Here is a 13879-nt window from a genome sequence, read left to right as displayed (position 1 = left end):
GCTAATTTGATCAAAGATTTGTAACCCCCAGCAGCTAAACCCCAAACTCCCACTAATGAAATGAAAGGGTTAATGCTAGAACCTCAGCTTCTGATAGCAAATGCACATGTGAATCACAATCGGGGGATAAACCCACAGACTCGAAAGTTGACCTTTTGCCTCGAGTTATCGCTGGGTGTAAAGGAAACATCATTAGTCCTAATCGAGTTAGGGCAGATGGACCTCCGGAAATGTTAGCTGGAATATAAGTGTATGTGATGTTGCCACATGAAAAGAGCCATCCTGTTGGAAGTTTCACATGATTCAAATGACTGGCAGCTATCACTGTATTATTACAAGACATAGGCCCTCATTACGACCCTGGCGGAGTGGGTTTACGCCAGCGTTATTCGCGGCGGACCCGTCCGCCCTACTACGAGTTCCCGTAGCGCCATGGAGCCGTTTTCCGCCTGGTTTTTCCGGGCGGAGAAATCCATGGCGCTACGGGACCTTGTTGTTAATTACGCCACCGTACTTTACGGTGGCGTAATTAACTCCTTCCCCACTCCCATTATACCCTATGGGGCAAAAATGGGAATGGGGAAGGGTAAAATGGGGATTGGGGATTTACCGCCCCGCCAAGGTCGGAATGGGGCTGAAAATCCGCCAACCCCCATGGCGGTATCGGCAGCTTTCCGCCGTGCTCCGAGGTGCATTTAGCACCGCGATTTCCGCCAGGGTCGTAATGAGGGCCATAGTGTTATTCACGCTCGTACATGTGCGTGGCACTCGCGAACATAATCATTGCTCAAACACTGTGTGATTTTGCTGTTTGGTTAAATCGAGCTGTTGGCATTTGCCAATTTCTTTTGCATTGCATGTCATAAGGTAGCACACATCGCCTTGGGTTATATTATAGGTTATAACACGTGTCAAATTTCTCCATTTGCGATCGGTTTCCTGGCAAAATCTGCAGTACTCAAAGACGGAAAAAGATTGCCTAATATCGGAATCTTGAACCAAAGAATTATTGTGTGTGACGCCGAAAATATGCTTTAGAACCGGAAATGGCGTCGGCACTGCTACTAAGCACGTAGTCAATAAGGCTTCAGCATTGGGCACATCAGTAAGGCAAAAGTGTGTCATGTTGAGCAACTGTTGTGCCAGGTATATCCACATGTTCTCCGTTTGGGTAATCATGGGAGAATGTTTCCGTCGTCTTGTAAATGCTTCTTGCATGACTGGCATCAACGTTGTTTTCACTTGCGCCTGATGTATTTGCCACATTTCACGAATCCATGTCTTCGGTCTGGCTGGCTTTTCGGCATCGGCATAAGGCTGCTTTTGAACAGCATTACTCATCATTATCAGTATCCCCTTGATCACTGGCACAGAGGCTCAGAGGCATGCTGTTTAACTCTCCCAAATGGAGTCCATTTAGTACCACAATTACACCAGCCAGACACAGGATCAACAAGGCAAACCCAGAAAAGAGATATCAGTGTTGTACATCACTCTCTCAGGTAACATTTGTCTGCGGGCACATATTGCCATTTCTTTCTACCGGGCTCCATTACTAAAACTACTTGGTCTTTGCCTGATGCAATGACATCTGCGGGCACAGGTGGGCCACTTGGCCTTTCCACCCACACCTTCGCACCCGGTACCATACTGTCTGAAGAGCCAAAACCACGATCCCCACGGGTAGTTAACACTGTAGGAGGCTCCACCTTCTTAATCATGGACAACTTAACAGGAATGATAATCAATTGGGCCACCCGATCACCCTTGTGGATCGGTAATAATTGGTCCCCACTATTCATCAGGATGACTTTGATCTCGCCTTGGTAATCAGCCTCAATTACCCCTCCCAACACTTGAACTCCCTTCAATGCTAGGCCAGATCTAGGGGCAATCCATCCCATATGTTCTGGGGGAATTTGTACTCCAATCCCTGTTTCAATTACAACAATTCCTCTTGGGTCTAATCTGATTTCTTCATGGGAATGCAAGTCTACCCCTGCTGACTCTGCAGTCGCCCGATAGGGAGCTAAAGAACCCGGGGTAATTTCCCAGCACTATATGGTTTCTCTGACTGAATTGGGTTGAATCTGTAAAGGAGTAATTAGCCTCATCAAAGGAGTTTCATGCTCATTCACAGGCCTATTGTTTAGTACTTGCACCGCATCAAACACCCGATCACGCCAGCCTGCCAAATTGCCATCTCCAGATTTGCACAGCTGTTCTTTCAACAACCCATTCATTCGTTTAATCAGCCCTAAAGGGGCAGGGTAACATGGTAAAGCCACTCAATGCTCTTTTCCTGACAATTCTCCTGTATTAGTTTGCCTTTGAAATGTGACCCATTGTCACTTTGAATCTGCAAAAGCACTCCGTAATGTAATATGATCTGATCTAACAACCTGATGGTGTTCAGTTGTGTTTCACGCTTGCACGGCAAAACCATCATATATCCTGAATATGTATCCACAATAGTGCATGCATACTGACAATCTTTACTGATTGGCAGGGGACCGATATAATCAATCTGCCAAATTTGACCTGGTAGTTTTCCTCTGCACAATGTACCCCAAACAATCTGAGGGATAGGTCTATGCTGTTGGTGTTGGCACACTGGACATTGCAAAATGATCGTTTTCACTACCTCTAAAGGAATACTGATTCCTCGAGCTTGTGCCCACCTGATAGTAGCCTTTTCTCCAAGGTGCCCACATTTCTGGTGAGCCCACTTGGCCAAACCCTCCAAATCGTCTTCCTGAACCTCCGCATCCACAGATGAAATCTTGGTGTGTTCGTCTGCAACAGAATTATACCAACGTTCTAATGAGTCTGTGGCACAATGCGCGTCCACATGATACACAGCAACATCACTTGGTGATAACATTTCTGCAATATCTTGCCACAGTTCTTTTCCCCACAACTCTTTTGAATGAATCTTCCACCCATTCTTTTGCCAGGTTGGCAACCACACCGCCAATCCATTTGCCACTGACCATGAATCCGTGTACACATGACCTCGACCAGGGGTCTCTTGTTTCAATGCTTGGTAAACTGCGTAAAGCTCTGCAAACTGACTGCTCTTCCCTTTCCCTGACGTAGTCAAAATCTTTTTTGTCTTGGGATTGTACGACACTGCTTTCCAGTATCGCTCAGTTCCCACACATCAGGCTGAGCCATCCGTGAACCAGGCATGCTCTGTTTGCTCCACGGTCACATCGCTGTAAGGTACTCCCCATTTCACGGGAGACTCGCATTTTTCAGGCACTTCCAGTGGTATGTAATCTGAGGGCGGTATGTTGGCTACTTTCTCATGTAATTTCGCAACTCCACCCTTCCCTGATTTGGCTCTGTCTTGAATGTACTATTTGCATTTAATTATGCTGGCTTCTTGAGCATGTCCTATTCTATGTGTTTTAGGAGAACTCAGTACCCATTGCATGATTGGTATTTCTGGCCTCATCAATACATCATGGCCCACCGTCATTTGCTCGGTATCAACAAGGGCCCAATAACATGCCAACAACTTCTTCTCAAAAGGAGTGTATGAGTTACCAGCATCAGGCAACTTACGACTCCAAAACCCCAATGGCACACGTTGCCTGTCCTGTTTCTGCCACACACTCCAGTTAGCATAATTGTCTTGTACAGACACATTCAATTCCACTTCGCCTTCCCTCAATGGCCATAAATCAAGCACCTGCTGCATGGTGTCTTTTGCCAAATCAAATGCTTTCTGCTGCTCTCCCCCTCACTGAAACTCATATTTCTTGCGTGTCACTTTGTAGAGGGGGGGCAATATCTGCCCTAAATGGGGAATGTGCTGTCTCCAAAACCCAAACAGCCCTATAAACTGCTGAGCTTGCTTTTTGTTCATTGGAGTGGTGAATTCAAGTATTTTCTGTCTGGCCTTTGGCACCATTTCTCGATGCCCATGATGCCACTGAAACCCTAGGAATATCACTGTTTCAGCTGGGCCTTGAATTTTATTTGGGTTAATCTCCCACCCTTCCTTCTTCAATCCTTCCATAATGACATCTAACTGGCTTTGCACACTGTGCTCATCCTTGCCCTGAATCAAAATATCATCAATGTAGTGAGAGATTTGTATGTCAGGTTTACACGGTATCTTGTCTAAGTGCTCTGCCACCAGCCGGTGATAGATAGTTGGGCAATGTATGTACCCCATAGGTAACCTTGCAAAGGTGTACTGACGTCCGCTCCAAGAAAATACAAACTGCTCATGACACTCTTCAGCAATTGGCACAGAGAAAAATGCAATGGCTAAATCTACCACTGCATACCAGGTCCCCTCAAACTTTTGGACGTTCTCAATCAAGGTAATAGCATCTGGGACCGCGGGCACTAAGGAAGGAGTGTGTTTATTCAACTCACAGTAATCCACTGTCATCCTCCACGACCCATCCCCCTTTTTAATAGGCCAGAGATGATTGTTCCATACGGTGGTGATAGGGCGTAACACACCCGCCTCCACATACTCTTTCCTGAAATTTCCTTGTGCCCCCAGGAATGCGGTATTGCTTCATTGCTACCCGCTTGGTTGACACAGGCACTTGCACTGGGGGCATCTTCAATTTGCCTACGGTAATGGGTGTGCAGGTCAATGCACTCACCCCAAACTGGTACGTTTTGCCTCCAAGTCCCAAAGTCAACCCTTCCAGAATGTCAAAGCCAATTATATATTCAGGTATCGGGACAATCAACACTTGGTATTTCTGCCTATTCAAATTGCCTATTTTCATCTCCACTTTCGTTTGTACTGCGGGGGTCTCCTTTCCCCCAAGACCTGTAATAGTAAATTGTTTGCCTTTGAATCATGCTGTATTTCCATGAATCAGAGAGGCCTCCGCCCCGGTGTCTATCAAAGCTCGCACTCCTTGCGTATTTCCTGGCCCCCAAAAAATCTTAACATCAACATGGGGCCGCCTATCAACTTTTATGCGAGCAGATGCTGCCGGAGCTTGGCCGTAGCCCTAGTCAAATTTCGATGAGTGTGACTTGACTCCGCCTCTAGCATTGCACTCACCACCTTCCTCAAATCAGCGTATGTTGGCTGGTATGCGGAAGGTGTCCCCATAGAGCCTTCTTCTTGTTCTTCCTCAGGAGGAGCGGAAGGTGAGGTGTCCCCCTGTGGCTTGGTTACTACCTGTTTCTTAACCTGTTTATAGCGCTCTTTGGCTGCAAGTCCTCTTTTTTTGTATAATTCATCCATTACTCTGGTTTCAATGCCATCAATTTCTTCTCGTGGCACACCGTCTTTTAACAAAGCCAAAAACATGTCCTTACTGGACACTCGGGAGTCTCTACTATCTTGCTTCCTGCCTTCGGTTCTTCTCCCACTATGCCCCTCTCTCTCCCGTGGCTTGTCATCACTCTTGTCCCACTCCCCTAAATCTGCCTGTAGCCGAATGGCATCCACTACCTCATCAGTGGGTTTGCCCGTCATACCTATGAGCAAAGTCATAATGACACTTTTGTATGCGGGTGGGGCAGTTCTAATCACCATGTTTCGAGTTGAAACTGAGAGCGGCACGGCCCCCATATGTCCTGGTCCATCTACGTGAATTGCCTCTTTCATAGCATGCTCTCTGACTTTTTGAATTGCCTCTTTCAAAGTATACCATTTTATTTCTTCAGTAGGCCAATCTGTGGTAATGGGGTATTTACGGTTACATGCTTGGGCTGCTAGGTGCAACAAAGACACCTGTGCATCATGACCATTCTCATCAGGGGGCGGCCCTGCCCTTAAGACCTCCTGTACATTGGTTTCAGTTGACAAGGGTAGAAAACGCGGTGAGTCCATGGAATCTACCAACAACCCTGCAGCGCCCCCATCTAGCAACCTCACCATCCATGTCAATAAAGGTTCCCCTGATTTTTGCCTCAAACGGGTAATAATTTCCCCAACCTCCTGCTGGGTGTAATCCTCCAGCGTGGTTAAATCCACAACTCAGCCCGCAGGATTCTGCGGATGGGGTACGGCTCGTCGTCTTCTAACTGGCTTAGCTGCCACTGTTTTCTGCTTCATTTCCATTTTGGGGTCGGACTCATCTGCGGAACTACTCTCTAGACTGGTTGAGTCAAAAATATCACCATCCCACTTATCTGGGTCCCAGTCCACACCGGCGGTAGCGATTACAGCTGCCACCTTTCTTTTGTTGACCCCTCCCCGTCTTTTCCTATACTTATACCGGGTTACTCTGACTGCTGCCCTCTCGGCCACAGCCTGATATGTGTCAGCCTTATCTTCAAAAAGTTTCATTTGAATCTGCTGCATTAACGCAGTCTGCCTTTCTGCAGCCAGCTCTCTTTCTAATCGCAAAACCTCATTTTTCATTTCCAAATTCCTTTAATGTATTTTCCTGTAAGCATGCAACAGAACCCAACCTCACCTACCTAATGCAGCGCATTCTCTGCCACATTCCACTGGAACTTATTGCAAGCACACCATTACATCAGACGGATCAGCATCTCCCAATCCCTGATCCCATGTTTCACTTAGCCCTGCGCCGCATGCCCACGCCTGGGCCAATTTATCATATGGACTCTTAGTCCAGCCTGGAATGATAACATCAGAATATTCACCGCCAGCGGTAACGCTGTTTTTCCTGAACAAACTACTCATTATTGCAAACAAAACAAAATCTCTTTATATCTATTTTTTTTTTCTTTCCACACTGCAATCACTCCCACAAGCACACACACACTGGCAAAAGAAAAAAAACAGCTTAACACAGTTCAACACTCATTGCCAAATTACTTTCGCTTGCAAGGTAACCGAAGCCTATCTACGTTCAAACAGATTCTTGAACATTTGGAACAATTCATCACAAATATCCTGTTTGTGACACCAAAATGTATTGCTCTCCCAGAGTGCACGGACAGTCATAAATCACCAGTGCAATTACAGAGCCAATACTTTGAATGCAGGAAGACGCAATAACTTGCAACCACACACTCTTAGAAAATAATGAGCACTTATACGGCTATTTATTCAAAGCTTAGAAGCAAACAGTGATAACATAGAAATAAATCACAGAAGAAACAAAGAGTTCAAAAGAAAATACATCACCGTGAGCGTAACTGGATTCCTCATCTTGCCAGAAGCAGCTGGAAGACCCCGATAACAGCCAGGCTGAGAGCACAACAGCCCACAGGTAGGCCGGACGGAAGCGTCCCCCCTCCGGCTGGAGTCTCACCTGACCGCTCAGGGGTTCCGCATATATGCACCCTTCAAAAGGGGTGGTGAGTTTTCTAACCTTCTGGCAATGCACTTGCGCATTGATGAGCCGCTGTTGGTTCCAGCTGGGTCAACCGACAGTAACCTCAAGGAGCAAAGTGCCTCCCTCCTCTAAAAACAAGCACCACGGAAAACAGTCCCATAGCTCATAACAAGACATAACAAAGTTAGCTTTCCCAGCAGAAACATCCTTGACTGCATACCAGGTTTGGAAAACAGGTTTTCTTCAGCATCGTGAATCTAGCTCTTAGCAAAATGAGTGCAGCTTTTCACTGCGGCATGAAGTAAATATCCATCATGGCTCCGAGCACTCCCAGAATGCACTGCGCATCAGCGCCATGTTTTAGCTCAAGCATAACAGTGGGTAAGATGGAAGAAGGAATCCACTCAGGGAAGATTAGGGCCACCCCAGCGCCAGCACTGTGATGTCACGCCTTTGAAATGATCTTGAAGACATCAGGTAGGAGGGAGTTGAAAGCGGTGACTGAGCTGGCATTCAACCATGTCTCAGTAAGAGCAAGAATGTTGAGGTCAGTCACTTCAATAAGGAGGCAGATGTCAATAGAGTGTTTGTTTGCTGAGGGGGCGTTAAGAGTTGCGAGGTGGAGACGTTCTATGACTTTGAAGGTTTTCTACGGTGGAGTACAGGGGCGTGGTACTCCAGTGATAGGGGGGAGACAGAGAGAGTGGCAGGGGGAGAGCAGGAGAAGGAAGAAAGTTAATGTGGGACGGCAGGATCCGGTCAAAGAGAAGGAGGTTGGCTTGAGGAACCTTAACCTTGATAGTGCCAGTGTGATAGACATTAATGATGCAGGCTGATGAGAAGAAGCCCACCAAGAGGATTTCCTATTTGGTGCCACCACTAATGGGAGAGGAAGTGAAAGGGGGAAAGTAGAGAAGAGATGAGAAGTTCATAAGTCTGGAGAGGGATCAGAGAAAAGATCATCAGTGAAGATCTCTCTGGAAGATGAACTGACATAGGTGTCTGTGATGGGAAGGCCATGATTTGCACTCAGGATGTCTTTTTTGTGTTTTTTTCATCCAGACATAGTGAGAGAGAGGGATAGGTGATAGTGTAGCAGTTAGAGAAGATTGGAGATTTGGTGAGTACCATCTCAGTGGCAGTGGATAGATGAGAGAAGGAAAAGAAGGAGTTCTGACCTTTACTTCAAGGCAGCCCACTAGTTAATTAGGGCTCAAATACAAATGCAAAGCAATAGGTGGTAAGCAGGATTCAATTATAAAAAGGATCACAATGCAGTGCACAAAACAGATGCTAGATGTAAAGCACACCCACCAAGATAATTAAAAAAGGATTGCAATGCAGTGCAAAAAATAGATTTAAGATGTAAAGCACACCCACTTAGATATGATTTGATAAAAGGAACACAATGCAATGCACAAATTAATGCAAGATGTAAAGTACAATTACAAATCAGTGCACACAATCAATGCAAGATGTAAAGCACACCTACCTAGATACAATTTTTAAAAGGATCACAATGCAGTGGACAAAATGGATGTAAGATGTAAAGCACACACACTTAGATATCAATCGAAAAAGGATGGCAATGCAGTGCACAAAATAGATGCAAGATGTAAAGCACACCTACCTAGATATGATTTTAAAAAGGATCACAAAGGAATTCAGTGCACATAGAGATGCAAGAAGGAAAAGGAAGAATCACAACTTGAATTAATTTACCATTGTAGAACACACAATAGGAATGGCAAAGATAAGGTTCAAGGAGATAGGTGGAGGAGGCAATAGGACAGTTCAGCCCTCACTCACATTTGAGCAGAAGTCTTCCAAGCCCTATTCTGGATTAGCTGAAAAGGGAGAAGGGAGGAAAGGGGGAGAATGAGGAAGAGGCTTTTGCAGTAGTCCACCCTAGAGATGACCAGCGTTCTGGAAACATTTAGCTTCTGGGGAAAGGGGAAAATAGAAGAATGCCTCAGAGGAGGTGTAGCTGGAAGTGTGCCTTCTGGGCAAGATGGTCTTGAGGTCTAAGATGTGAGGGGTAAAGGAGAGGGAGAGAGAGGAGTTGAAGATGACCCCAAGGTCTTTGGCCTCACAAAATGGTGAAGGTAGAAGGTCCAAGGACGGTGGGCAGAGGGTAGGAGGGCAACAGGGTGCATGTGTCCCAATAAGAAGGATCTATGTCTTACTGGCAATAAGATAGGGGTTGTTAGCTGCACACCATGCCTGGATAGCAGTCAGACAATCAGGGATGAGAGAGGAGGAGGAGAAGGTAATAGAGGTGAACTTGAAGGAAAGGTATTTGTCATCCGCATAACAATGGAAATGAGGAGAGAAGGAGGGGATCAGGTGCACAAGAGGGGCAAGATAGACGTTGAAGAGCCATGGTGATAGGGTAGAGCCTTGGGTGACGCAACAGGTGCAGGGTGGAGTGGTGGGGACAAAGGGCTCAGCTGCAACTGGGAGGGGTGGTTAGTCATGAAGGAAGTCAGCCAATCAGGGCCTGGTCCATGATGCTGAGGACATCACAGGTCCTTTTTATGAGGAAAGAATGGTTGACCATGTCAAAGGCAGAGGAGAGATCAAGGAGAATGAGGACAGCAGGAGAGTTAGAGTCAAGATGTCTGAGCATGCCTTCATGGGTCTTTAGGAGAGCGGTTCCTGTGCCTCTGGATGCCGGAATCCAGATTGGTGGTCAGGAAGGCAACCAACGATTTCAGTATGAAGGATCAGTTGAGAGAGAACCAGCTTCTCCTGGAGTTTACACACAAAGGGGTGGTGGAGATAGGGCAACAGTTAGCCGGGCAGTAAGAGTCAGCAAACAGCATTTTAGGAGAGGGTGCACATGGGAGTGCTTGCGGGATAGAGGAAAAGAGCCAGTGGTGATCGAGTAGTTATAGAAATTGGAAAGAGCCGCGCTGAGAGAGGAGATGTTATCCTATGGTTCTAGAAGAGCAGGGGAGCACCTGTTTGGATGAGACCTTCATAGAGCGTACAACTGTAGAGACCTCATCAGGTGCTATGGGCAGGAGGGAGGAGTGTGGGGGAGGGTGGAGGGAAGGGAGACAAGGGAGGCAGGAGAGTAGGAGGGGAAGTGGAGGTGGGGGTGATGGAGAGTGAGGACTGGATGTCCTGATTTTTAGATGTGTTATAGGAGGCCAAAGTGGTGCAGAGAACCTGGCAAGGAAAGGGAGAGGTGGAGACTGCATATGGATTGGTGATTTCCTTGTAGATTTTGAAAAGTTCAGCCATGTTTTTAGTGGCTCCAGAGATGCGGGCTTGGATGTGGGGCCTCTACTTGGACCGGATAGAAAAACGATATTGCCTTTGGAGCAGACGTCAGGCCAGTTTGTCAGAGGATGAACCTGCGGTCTGCCACTTCCATTCAGAAACTCTGCACTTAAGTTTCAGAAATGCTAGATCAAAGTCATACCAGCATTTGCACTTTCGCAGCAGGTTTCAGGTGGATCCTCATGCAAGAGGCAACAATTTCTAGGGTGTTAAAGATAGAGAGGTGCAGGTTAGCGAGCACAGAGTCAGAGGGAGAGTCAGAGGCAGGGATGGGAGGGGTGATGAACGTGGAAGAAAAAGCAGTGACTTACACTCACCTCATTGGTCGAATGACGGCAAAGGGGACAGCAAAAGGGACTGGTAGTGCAGGGGCAGCTCTGACAGAGGGCAGAGGAGCTCCAAGCAAGAGGAGAAGAGAAAGTGGTCAGACCAAGAGAGGGGGTCGTGACCGGTTTTAAGAGAGGGATGTCTCCATAGATGAAGGCATCCAGAGTGTGTCTTGCTGAGTGGTTCATACTGGAAGGAAGAATAATTCGAGAGGTGGAGTTGCAGAGGTCACAGAACTCTGAGGTGGCTTTTTCCGGAGAGTCGAGGTGGATATTGAAGTCACTGAGGAGGAGGCTTTTGGAAGAAGAGGATAAGAGGGAGGAGGTAAGGTCAGCCTATTCAGATAAGAAGAGAGAGATAGGGCTGGGGGGCTGTAGATGGTAGCTATGGTGAGTGAGAAAGTAGGAGAGACCCTGGGCCTACATACAAGGCATTCAAAAGAGGAGTAGAAATGAGTAGGAGTGATAGAACAGGGACCCAGTCGGGGTAAATAAGGACACTCTACTTCCAGGCCGGTTGGGTCTGGGGCTGGAGAGGATTTTGTAGGCCTCAGGAAGGAGAGTGTCAAGAGCAGAGACAGAGCTAGCATTGGACCACATCTCGGCAATGGTGGAAACATTGAGGTCAAATCCTTCATAGGTCAGAGGAGTGTTTGACAGCAGAGCGGGCCTTCAGGGTAACTAAGTGAAACTGATTACCACCTTTGAAAGTTTTCCGACGGCGGTTACATGGGCGTGGTACTTCCATTGGTGGTGGTGGAGAGGATAGAGGAGAGGAAGAAGGAGGAGTAGCAGGAGAAGGGAGGACGTTAATGAGAGAGGGCATGCCATGTGCCAGTCAAAGAGGAGGACAGTATGTTGAAAACCTTGGGCCATGATAGTGCCATTGTGATAGACATTAATGATTCACCTAGAGCAGGATAAGTATGCCAAGAGTACTTTCCATATAGTGCCAACATTAATGGGTGAAGAGGAGAAAAGGGAGAGAGAGGAGACCATGTGGGGAGTCCATAGTTCCATGGAGAGGACAGAAAAGTGGATGTTGGTAATAGTATGCCTGGAAGTAGCATTGACGTAGGTTTCCGCAATGGATAGGACTGGATTAGAGGTCAAGAGAGTTGTTTTAAGCTTTTTCCATACAGACTTTGTGAGAGGGATAGGATAGGTCATAGAGTAGCAGTTAGAATAGATAGCGAGATAGAGAGTGCAATGTGCGGGCCGGGTTGGAGGCAGAGAGTCAGACAGGGGAGCAGCACAATGCATGAATAAACTCACCAGGTGGCCGCGCAGCCAAGTAGGCAAAGATGAAGGAGGTGCTTTAAACAAGATATGCACAGGGAAGCAGAATATTTAAATACCCAGACTGGGAACACTAAAGTGCAGTAGGAAACAATGAATACACAGATTTGAAGGCACATCTAAATTTGACTTTCCAGAAAAAGCGCTAAAATGCAGCAGAAAACATTCAATGAATGACGATGCAAATAAGGATGCAAAATTGAGCAACACTGTGAAATGCTGATTTAAACAGAGTAAGGGATGTCTACATTAGGAATTCTAGCAAAACAGTGTAATGCAGTAATTGAACAATGTTGTCAATGAAGGTAGGAAAACCAAACTAGCCATCTTCATGGGCTGCTATGTCCCACTCCCACAATACTATTACAGTCTAGCGTTGTTGCAGATGGTGAATTTGCAAAGTGGAGGGGTGTTAATGCTTTACCTGAAGGGAAGCAAACAAGCACACCTGAACTAATTCAGTAAGGTTTTGGCCAGTGCTTCCCCATAGAAATGGTTTAAAGTAATGAGATGAGATATATGCTCACACTGATGATGTGTTCCTAGCCCGTACATCGAGAGCACTGCAAAAACTCCGGAATAACTACACTGATTTTGTGACCCTCAGGAAAGTGAAGAAAACATAACTAAATCAGCAGTTCTTATAATTTGAAAGGCATAGAAATGGCCAAATTGCCTCCCAGACAGAGAAAGTACAATTCTTCGACTATATGGGGATCCGTTTTGCTGCAAACAGCTGAGTGAACCACCACAAACAAGCAATAAAAATGTTATAGGACATTGGCCCTCATTACGACCCTTGCGGAAATCGGAAAACGATGGCGGAAATGCAATACCGCCATCGAATAGCGCTCGGTGCGACTATGACCCGTCACCGCAAAGTACGAAGCCATTAGCGACACCGTAGTGAACGCCAACGCTAACTGCACCAAGCATGCGCGCGCGCGCCATGCGAAACCGCAAACACCACCATGGCGCAACGGTACGCCAATTCCGACCCTAGCAGACATGTACCTAACGCCATCAGGCATGGCGTAATGTACCATTCCGCCATGGTGAGAAGTACGGCATCGCGAATCAACCGTAAACGGCCCCACTGAGTGCCTGTACACCGCTCCCTGCCCACAAAGTACAACTCCCCGTAGGTGCAATGAAGTCACAATGCAACCATTGAAATGTACAAGTCACCCATGCATGGCAACGAACAAAAGAAACACAAGAGGGGCCAATGGGAGCTGCAGGGCACAGATGGCACGAATACAGAAGCCATCCCAATGGACATGACCACAGTCCCCCACCAAGAAACGCACGCAAACACAGGCACCTGTGACCAGCAATATTCCGAGAATCACATCATTCCACCAGTCCACCTGGCTGACCGGCATCTGTTACACAAAACCCAATCCCCCGCCCCTGAGCATGACAACATTCAAATTGTCATATTGGCAGCCCCCATCCCTGACCTCACGGGCTTAGTAGGCAAACGCGCCCAGTACAGTACCACGCAACTAAACTCCGAAGCTGGAACCCAATGCAGATCTCCTCACAATACATCGCCCCCCAAATAGGCATATGCCACATCACTTGCAAAGAAAAACGCTACACGGGCCAAATCAGAATAGAAATTTAATGCACATCAAAGTCACCAAGCCCATACAGCCATCAGGCCATGAACTCCTAAACACTAATCACCATTGTGGGCTGCATCCGCAAGAAATGACCAGC

This window comes from Ambystoma mexicanum, chromosome 12, assembly GCF_040938575.1.
Source record: "Ambystoma mexicanum isolate Mex_15411 chromosome 12, UKY_AmexF1_1, whole genome shotgun sequence".
Lineage (NCBI taxonomy): Eukaryota > Metazoa > Chordata > Amphibia > Caudata > Ambystomatidae > Ambystoma > Ambystoma mexicanum.
The sequence above is the reverse complement of the archived record's forward strand: the minus strand, read 5'-3'. Positions refer to the sequence as shown.